We start from the raw sequence: 10,597 nt of genomic DNA on the forward strand, positions 1-10,597 counted from the left end.
AAACACAGCCGGATTAAACTGCTCCTGTCTCCTTGTGAATTTAATGTGCTCCTCAGCTTCAAAATCTACTGTTCATAATACACCTTATTAAGGTGAAAATTTTGAGATTGCAAAGGGCCTGAATTTAAATAGCAGATGAGGAGAGGAGAAAGAGAAAGAATAGACATCTGCTGCAGTGTGTAAAGAAGTCATAGCTGGATGCAGGCATGTGTGAGATCAAGAGATACTTTTAAAATATTGACAAAATTGCAAAGCAGTCCCTGGGGGAGCTTTAGAAATATTTGATTTGCCAGCACTGAGATTCCAGTTCACTCTTTGCCAAGAGCTGGGAGCATTCACATTCCGTAATCCACCCAAATGGCATCTTTCTTACTTAAATGCCCCCATTATTATCGCTTGCATTGTTTGTTGCTTTGTAGGGCTTCATAATAGCATGAAATTAGAGATTAGATTTGGGAGAGCAATCTGGCAACAAYTCCTCTCTGCTTGGTATTAACTTCATTCCTAGAAAACATGCTCTAAATGATACCTGCTCCATTTATGAGTATCTTCTAATGAAAAATGAGTTCTATGTCATTTGCTGATTTTACTCCCTTTCTCCTCCCTGAAAAAAAAAAAAAAAAGAAAAGAAAGAAAGAAAATAAGATTGACTAATGAGAAAAAATGCACTATTAAACTATCTTGGGAGGAAGGAGAAAGGCAAAAAAAGAGGTCCCAATTATTGTTCCATTTGAGTCTGCAGCTGTGAGACAGCAACCACCTAGCTATTCAAAGGTCATGGCAAAGCACTTAAGTAGTGATAAGGCAATGCTAAAGTGGACTAAAGAGCAGGGCATCATACTGAGATCATGGCTTATATAATTAAATTACAGTCAAAATAATAAGCATATTGTCATTTACAAAATAATCTGAAAACTACTGTAAATATGGAGGTGTTTATTACTATATACTTTGGCCTGCTTCAGATTTTGGTTATATCTATATTAATATATTAAGCAACGCTATGGAATTAGTGTTAAGCAACATCTAAATAACATTGAATACAGGTTCCTGGCTGTATTTTGATCTTGGCCACACAATTCCTGATCATGGCTGAGGCATTGGCACAGGCCAGAGCCAGTCCCAAAAGGCAGAAGATTACAGCCATCCTGTCTTGGATACTAGGAGAGTTTATAATATAGATGAAGGCTTCTCCATGCCAGTTCGCCTCAGTGCCAGGGAACAGTCCCAGATTTTTATTTACTGTAATAAAATATTTAATTTACTAGTGTAGATACAGCCATTGTGCCTCTGATTTCAGTACAGTTGTTCCCAAATTAGACTGGTGGAAAATCTCATTGAGGACCAATGCATTATTGTTTTTTAGTAATAGATGTAGCTATCGAAACCAATTTACAGCTCTTGTTGCTGTTTGTTTAAAAAAAAAAAAAATACATTTGTTTCCAAACTGAAAAAAATATTGAGGCCACTTCTTATCTCTTAGTAAAATGTTTTAATTCTAATCATGAAATAGAAATAAATAAGTGCATAAACTGCGCCAACTGGAAACTGCTGTGTTGGCCTCATACCCGTTTATAAAATACAAGCACAATCTAGAAAATGCAAGGGAAGGTGATAGCTGAGAAAGAGACACAGACAGGCTAGCTACTAATAGGAAAGAAATTAAAATGATGCTTCAGGTCAGTCTGGGATGTTTTTCTCTCYGCAGTCCTGCCGGAGAAAACATTGGCCTGACCTTGAGCCCAAAGCTGGGATCCTGACCAGTGCTCTTATCACTTTTTCCCTTGATTAAAAAATCCYGGAGCCAGGTACATGGTCTACACTTTCCTTCTTTTTTTTTTCATAAAAAACTGCTAGCTCTGATATGGATCAGCTAATGAGCATGAAAAGCATGAAGCAGGAGAGCCAAAGGCATGTTAGCCTTAGGACAGGCTCTTGACTACATATCCATGACCCTGCCTAACACYTCTTGACTGTGCACTTACGTAGAGCCCCACTGTCAAGAGCAGCTTTGCAGCTCATGATTTAAGAGTGTGCTATCAGGGTTGAACCACCTCGTGCTTTCCTGCAGCTATGCCAGGTTCCTACACATCTAAAGCGAGATGAATGTGTTAGAGCTGAGACTGGAGATGCTGCAGTCTGGGGTAAAACCTTCCCACCTTCACTGTCCAGGTGTTGAAACCTGGGAGTGCAGGTCAGACAGGAGTTACGATGCTATCCTGACCAGGACAGTGGGTGTGAGGTTGGTGGTAGTGGCATCCCRGTAGACATTTGCTCTAAAAGCAGAATTATTGTCTCATAAATTCCACTCCTCACCCTGTTTTTCCATCTTGGGTGATTGTAAGGAGCACAAACAGTGCCCAGGAGCTCTCAAAAGCTAAAATAAAAAGGTGGTAGCTGGAAACACTGGGAAATAAGAGAAACTGATCTGAGAGAGGAGGATCATAGAGATGTGGAGAGAGGAAACAAAATCTGCTACTTTACTAGATTCAGCCCCAAACAAGGGCCCAAACAGCTGACTTTTTCTTTTTATAAAGTTATCCATCACCAGGATATCTAAATTCCTTGCTATTGTCCTCTGATAGAACAAGTAATTGAATGCTCTATGTTTCATGTCACAGCACTATATCCCCAATACGTCTACRACCCAGCAACTAAAGACACCAAACCTGCTCTCAAATGACGAACAAAGCCAAGGGGCACTGAGCTGCCAACACATTGCCCTTTGAGCAAGAGGGAATTGCAGAGGCCCCCTCCTCCAGGTTTAAATTACTATTTATGRGCTGCATTTGGCATAGCAAGAGTTTGCATACATATGTGCATGGCCACAAAGAGGGCGAGGGTGATATTCATCCATACACATATCTAGCTTTTTTAGAGAAATCTCAGAGAAATTTAGAGAAATTTTYGGAGAAATCTTATTTTCCTCCCCCTCTAACATCATTTTGGGCTTGCATTCAGCCTGCTGGGCCTGCCTTGGATGGAGGAGGTTTCTCTTTAATTTCCGTTGCCATTAATGCAGTTGCATTTTGTGAGGTATTTGTTTACATGAGTCTTCTCCGATCATTCCTCTCCTGGGAGCCATTAATTTAACTGCTTTGCTTTCTGTCAACAGGAGTTGACAGGGCAAGTTATGGGTTAACTGCTCTGTTTAGAGCAAGTGGCAGGTGCTGGTATCACTCAGGCTAAATGAAAATATAAATATCTCCTTAACTACCCAAGGAATCAGTTTAAATTCACAGGCCTCGATGTTTTAGGTTCAACCTGCTTTTAAGCCTGATGGCTTAACACGGTATTGACCAAGCTTAGTGACAGCTTGAAGACCAGGCTGCCCGCGATCCCAGATACATATAAGCATGGAATGAAATTTTCAGAATTGATTGGATAATAGTGGGTACTATGTCCTTAAAATGCTAGGAAGGAGACAAATTTCAGAGAAGTGTCTGCTCCATCAAAAATGTGACTTGAGGATGCTCAGGGGATCCTTTGCAAATCTGAGGCTCCCAAGGTCACCAGCTATATCCAGCTCATGGCTTTGTTACTTGTCTCTGATTAGGTTCATTGGGAGTCCCTCCGGGAACATTTCCAAAAGAGTCCMATTTCTTAATTTTATCCATTTCCATCCTCACTGCTAATGATTTGAAGACTGAAAGATGATACGGGGCAGCCCAGACCATAAATGTAAACATTAAAAAAGTTTTATAGAGGGAGCTCAGGTCAGAAAACCGCTCCTTTCCCCGCGGGAAATGAATAGAAATTCTTCCATGTAATTTAATGGGCTCTGAATCAGGTGCAGAAGACTTTTCTAGTGTAAACCCCAATGCTGGTCGGGAGGTAACAAAAGCAATTTACCCCACACCAACCAGAAATACAGCACAGAAGTCATGTTTTGCAGGATATCATAAGGATAGCACATAGCATGTTTTTCAAAACAAGTTGTTCCAAGGCCATAGGGAAGATCTGATTTTTTTTTCCTTTACATTCATTCATACATTACATATGCCATACGTATGCTGCAGAAATAAAAGGAAAGGAAAAGAGGGGAAAGAAAACTGGGCCTACCTGCATGTTTGACTCTCTTATTTTCAATTCTTTTCTTCCAAATAGTGTAGTAAAAACATTGTGAAGAGAATAAGGGATAAGCAGAAATTCCAATTAAAAACAGAAAGAATCAGTTCTCTGAGTAAGAAATAATGGATGAAGTGTAGACATGAAGCAGAGGGGCCTTTTTTCACGTAGTAGCGGCACCCCTCATGGCAGAATTTGAGCAAAATTATCTCTAAAAGTTGAAAAAAAAGCACATCTGATCATGAGCAAGAGGTGGAAATGATGTATTAGAAGAGCTAAGAGAAATCCCCTGTTCTATTGCTTGAAAAAAAAAAGGCTGGAAATGCTGACTTTAGATCCGGTGAGTTATTGAGCGCTATGACTGTGAAAGGAAACAGTTCCACCTTACCACTTAGATGGTGGCAAAGAGGTTCCCACACTGCTTTTCTTCCTGASTCAGTTTATTGCCTTCTTTCTTATAAAAACACACTTTAAGAACAGATTGGTTTTAATCTAGCCCAATGAATCTGGCCTAATAAATTGCTCTAGGTTAAGGGAAAAAAAAAAGGGGGGGGGGGGCGAAAGATAAAGATTTGGCATATAAGGGCTCTTTTTCTTTTTAATTCCAGACCATTTCCCTCATCGAATTTATGGTGTAGCTTTACAAACAGCAGCATCAGTATCCCAGGGAGGCAGCAAACAGCAGGGTGGCTGAGCCCTAGCAGGAGGGAACATCTCCTGCTGGGTTTGTCCTCAGAAACACCGTAAGGTTGGCCTGTTCCTTCACTGAGACTGAACTTTGGTAAAAACAAACTTATGCTTAAAGTATTCTTGGCAATTGGATTGCCTGGGAATTTCTGCACCCAGCAGTTTTAAGCATTGATCCAGCTTCACTCACACAGTGATATGTAGAAATAGAGATTCTGGTTTCAGAAGCTCCTGTCTGAGGATGTTGCCTTGTCTCTAATTGTATTGCTTCCTTCTTTACAGATAGAATGACTAGGTAATGTATTAACATTTGTAAACTGCTTTGAAAAATTTGAGCATTAAATACAGGGTTTTTATTAACTCATCCTAGCAACATTATTTTGTTCATATGAATTACATTTTTAATTGCATTATCCACTGTGATTTTAAAACATAAAAAGTGGTTGGATCCTTGATAGTTATCATTCTTCTCTGCAAGAGTTTGCCAAGGTAGGGAGGAAATTGGGTCAAGAACTTATTGCAAAAAATCAGATAAATACTCTACTTTCAGGTCCTTTTATGTCCATGATTCTGACGAGACTGATGATCTTTGCAAATCATTAGCACACCATGGCTCTGAATCCACCCTGAAACTGTATGATCTCACCTAATAATTTTCTTGTTAGACTCTCAGTCTCCCTCGGTCATCTTCCTAATAGTGATATATGTCTCATAGATAATTTATTGAAATGACATGCTTAAAAGCATCAAACAAGACCCTTCACTTGGCTGTGAAACAGCAGTGAATGTTTATATCTGGTTTTCATATAATGGGCCCAAAAGGTTAAATGCCTTGTCCGAGATCACACTATAAATTAGTGGTACAGCTAGACATAAAAGAAACTAGGCAGCTATCTGTTGCCCAGATTCTTGCTCCTCAGCAAGCGATACAAGTATTTCTATATCTCAGGAGCAATTGTGTGGTTCAATATGATGAGGGCTTACTACCTGCTTAAACCCAGGACCCTGCTCTCTTAAATTCTCATGTCTTGTGGCCTTGAGCAATGTCAGAAATACACGATACCATGCAGAGATAGTGGCATGATGATAAGCATCGAGCCTTGGCTTTACTCTCCCTTTTTCTCATTTTCTGGTGGAAACAGATAGTGGTCTTATGACTTCAGCTCAAAATTTGTGATTTAGAGATGTCCACTGAATTGGACTGTGCATGTTTTCCAGGAGGTGCCTGCTATGTATCAGCTAAATGTTGGAGAGCCCAGTACTTAGTTTTGTTTATTTGTCTTTCAGCTTATAAGATATATAATAGATTTTGATTGTGGCATTTATTTGAAACAAATAGTAATAATTAACATTTATATAGCACTTTCTGCTTTATAAGCACTGCTCAAACACTAATTACTYTTTGATTTAGTGTAAATTAATGTGATCCTCTTCCGTTTTACAATCTTTTGTTGACTGAGAGCTAGTTCGATTACTTGTAATATATGATCTAACTAGTCATTAAAGAGGTGGCTAAAGAGGCATTTGCATTTTCAATTGCCTTCTCCCCTCCCCACCCGCTTCTTTTGGCTTTTTCATTTCATTCCTGGAATTTTTAACTGAATATTCTTTCTGTGCTTTTGTTAAGCAATGCAAAAACTTCTCATTCATTGTAAGAATGATTTAAGAAGTCACCCTGTTTTGCCACAGTCATTACCTTGCCACTTTGTCATTAAATTAGTGATCTTAGTATCAACAACCCAGACTTCAGTTTCCAGTCTGGACTTGGGTAAATCATTTATTTATCATATTATCTACAGGAAATTTGGCTTTCATGAAGATTGACATAGAATCAATGAACTCCATCAAACAAGCTCATGAAGTAACACAGGAGCTGGGATTTGCACAGCCTTTGCTACTGACCTCCCGTGGGACCTTTTCCAGGTCACCTCCCATCTGTGTGTTTGTTCTATTTATAATTTAGGACACCAGCAAACGAAGCTCCTTGACAATTTACTGGGCTAAGTCATTAAGATATGACAATCATACAGCAGCCTCATTGAATGAAAAACTCTCTGGTGTAAATCCGGTGTAAATTTTACCTTTTGATATTTTACTTTTTATTTTTTTAAGTTAAAAAATTTTAAAAGTTAAAGTTAAAAAGTTTTTTTTTTTAATTAAGAAAGAGTAGAAATAAGCCCTGATTTTACTGTAAATAACTTTGGGCTAGTAGGAAAGCAAAATTTTGCTTTAACACATTGAATTATATTTTTACCTTGAGCCACATTATTATTTATCAMTAATTTTTCAAGCCCTTCCCTAAGTACTTCTTGGAGTCCTGCAGCACTGATGCTTCTGGAAGGGCTGTGTCTGCATGTCTRTGACCAGGACATGTCAGATTGAGCTGTGCTGCAGCCAAACCATCAAGTTTTAAGTCCTCTTGCCATAACATAGTTTGTGCTAATCAGTCACAATCACAACACAATTGTGTTGATCAGTTGTAGAGAGTTTGGATGGAGTTCTCATTTWGCAAGAAAGACTGCATCTGCTTAAAACCTCTTGTTAGAGCTAACACTTCTCCTTGTTATTCCAAAGGGGGGATTCTCTTTAAGGAAAAAAAATAGACATTGTTTTCTATTTCTAATTATGTCTTTTTCTCTTTTCATTTTACTCCTGTAGGCATTTTACCTAATAAAAATATACTGCTTATTGCATAAGCTTGAAGTGTAATTGAAAGTTAAGCTTTGGACACAGTAGGGGTTATACTGATTAATCAATCCCCAACATCTCTCAATGCACTCTGATTAACTCACAGAGAAGTCCTAAAATAAGTCCATAGAAAATCAGAAATCAATTCATGGGCATTTGCAGTCTTTTTACAGATAATTCATATTTTAATAAACTTGGTTTGAAGATGGACTCTTCTGGGGATTTTATCAGGAGTAGAAAATGGACTTGTTTCTCTGCTGTAGGAAAGCAAGAACAGATTATCCAGCAGACTCCAAATCTGCAACAAGAGTTGGGACAATTTTACAGATACAAATGCCAGAAAAAGGCATTTTGGTCTCTTGACTAAATCCTGCATGAGGTTTAGGTGCTAGTTCCTTGAATCCTGTGACCAGGGCAAAATATCTGCTGTGAAATACCTACTACTCCTTGCAAAAAGCTAACACTTTATTTAACAAATGACAATTGTTAATTTGTTAAATAATTTTATCAATTGTTTTCCTTTTTTTTTTTTTTTTCAGTTATCCTGCAGCAAACACAGACACTCCTACCTAAGAGGATCAGTACTTTTAGGGGYAGGATTAGAGCCTGGTGTAGTGACCATAGAGTGAAATGACACATATGCTTTCTCTCCTTAAGCAGTCACAACCCTYATTCAGCTCTCTTCTCTGAGAGCAGAAATAATGCACAATAATGATAAGTAAGGTAAGCTTGAGATTGGATATGAGTTCAAAGCCTTATTCCTGTGGAAAGTTCATTAATATCCCTATAGAAGAGACAAGACCTGTACACATTGGGCAGTGGTTTAAAGAAAATAAAAGGAAGTGCTTTTTCACCCAACACATAATTACACTGTAAGACTAGTCACAGGATGTTGCATAGGCCAAAAGTATTTATGTTTCAAATGGGATTTGACAGATTCTCACTGGATAGGTCAATGAAGGATTATCAAACCCAGTCATCCACCTAAGGCGTATACTGAACTTTGGGGTACATTGAGGAAAAGGACCAACTTAATTACTTAAACCACTGCTTCTAACTGCCTTAAAATTATGTTTTATCAAAGAACTCACCATTAACCATTGGTGGACAGGGCAGATGGACCAGCTGTATGGTCCTTTGGTCTGACCCAGTGTAATCATTTTTCTTTGCAGGATATCAGGACCTCTTAGGAGGTCTTTAGAAGGATAGTCAATTCTTAGACACGGCTGTATCATATGTAGTTGGCATGGAGTTGTTGAGTATATTCATTTGAACAGTTAATGCACAGTCCTTGGAAAAGTTTTCTTGTATAGAGAGAGTTCAATAAGCTTCTGATCCCTTACTGGGATTAATAATATTGCATTGACTATTTGTATGCAGATAACATCTKTTGTTGCTCTCTACTTTTCCCAGAATCTTGCAGAAATACAAATACTATCTATGACTGCATAGAGTCCACACATGCTTTAAAATTGTTTCCTCACCTAGTTTACTTGGTGAAGTAAGGAAAAAAAAAGTGTATCTAAATGTGGATATTTCGTTACTAAATGGTGGGATAAAGAGGTTAGAAGACACAAGCCATGCAAAGAAATTGTCCTGATGTTGTTGCTACACTTTCATATGGTCTACTACCCTAAAATAAAAAATTTGTGCAACAGATTAGAAAGCCCAGGTGCATGTTTTGTACTTTAGCCCTTCCCTATCACGTACGCTCAGCTGGGATCTGCTACAGTGATTCAGAAAAAAAGTCGCAGGTTGATCCTAAATCAGTCCACATTTTCAGGCTGGTTCATCAGGCATTTATTATTTAAATGCATTTGCATGCCATGTATTAGATTAGGATTCTGAAGAAAAGGCATTTTTGTCCAAGCCTGGCTAAATAGACTAATAAATAGCATTTCAATGTTAAGATAAGATTGTTTCCTAAGTAATTGCCATCCTTGGGGAAGCCAGAGTAGGATTCTGATGACAGCAGCAGCAAAGTGCTTACACTAGTCAAAAACTATCTGAAACCTTTTTTCTCTTCTGTCCTATAAATATTCCACTAGCTGAAGACTCCAGCCCATGAGAAGAAAGTGAAGAAGACTAAAGGGATTCCCAAACAAGAAATAATTGGGATAACTGCATTCCAGCTCCCTTCATGCTTCCTCACCATAGTGCAAATTTAAAACTACTGTTTTAGGCTCTTCTGGACCTGTAGCTCATTGTATTCTTAAATTTATTTACAAGGAGGTCATAAAACACATCTTTTGGATTAGACTCTTTATTGCATTACAAGTCCCTTACCACTGGAAGAATGGCTTGTGGTTGTGACCAGAAAAATGAATTTTTTTTGCTTTCTTCAACATTATGTCCAAGCCAAGTGGTATTAATTCAATTCTTCATTTTTCTCTCTTGTGTCTGATTCTTTCCAAAGTCTCGGCCAAAATGTGAGAGGATATTATACCTACAGCTTAATTTATTTCATATAAAGACCCGTTGGGATATGAATCTCTATTAYAAATCTAAAGTTTAAAGTTTAATAAAAAGAAGCAGGAATCTTCTATGTTATAGTAGGATATTCCAAAAATGTTGGAAGAAGCATCATTCAGTTTGTCACATCTATTTGCTAAGATGAGATCACTGCAGCCCCTGATCACCTAACTGTACAAATTTGATTTGAATAACCAAAAAGCATGCCCCCAAATTTCTGTTGAATAAGCCAGAACACTCAGCACTACATCTGACAATAGTCTTTATGGATCAAGCGAGATGTAGAATAGCAGGAAATACTGCAGATTATTTGGACGTATGGAAATAACCATGTAAAATTTCCTTGTTCAACTTCTTGTGTCTTGAGACCAGAATATTTTAAGTCTAGTACTAGGGATCCGCAGCCTCTTGTAAGCATGGCCTGACTGTCACCATGAAGTTAGTTGTTTCAAATAAGATGTTAGCTACCTGACTTCCTCTAGGACATTGATAACCACTTCCAAAGAGTCTTTCAAGCATCTTAACTCCACCATCTTCATTTGCAGCTTAGGAGCCTGAACTTGAGCTAACTCCCCAAGTATCTTTTCAGTCTGACCTCAATATCTCTCAGAGTTTTGGAGAAGATTAATGTATAACCTGGAGAAAAACTATCTCTGTATGATGCTCTAATCATTCACATTTT

This window comes from Nothoprocta perdicaria, unplaced genomic scaffold, assembly GCF_003342845.1.
Source record: "Nothoprocta perdicaria isolate Ctin4 unplaced genomic scaffold, notPer1 scaffold_146, whole genome shotgun sequence".
Lineage (NCBI taxonomy): Eukaryota > Metazoa > Chordata > Aves > Tinamiformes > Tinamidae > Nothoprocta > Nothoprocta perdicaria.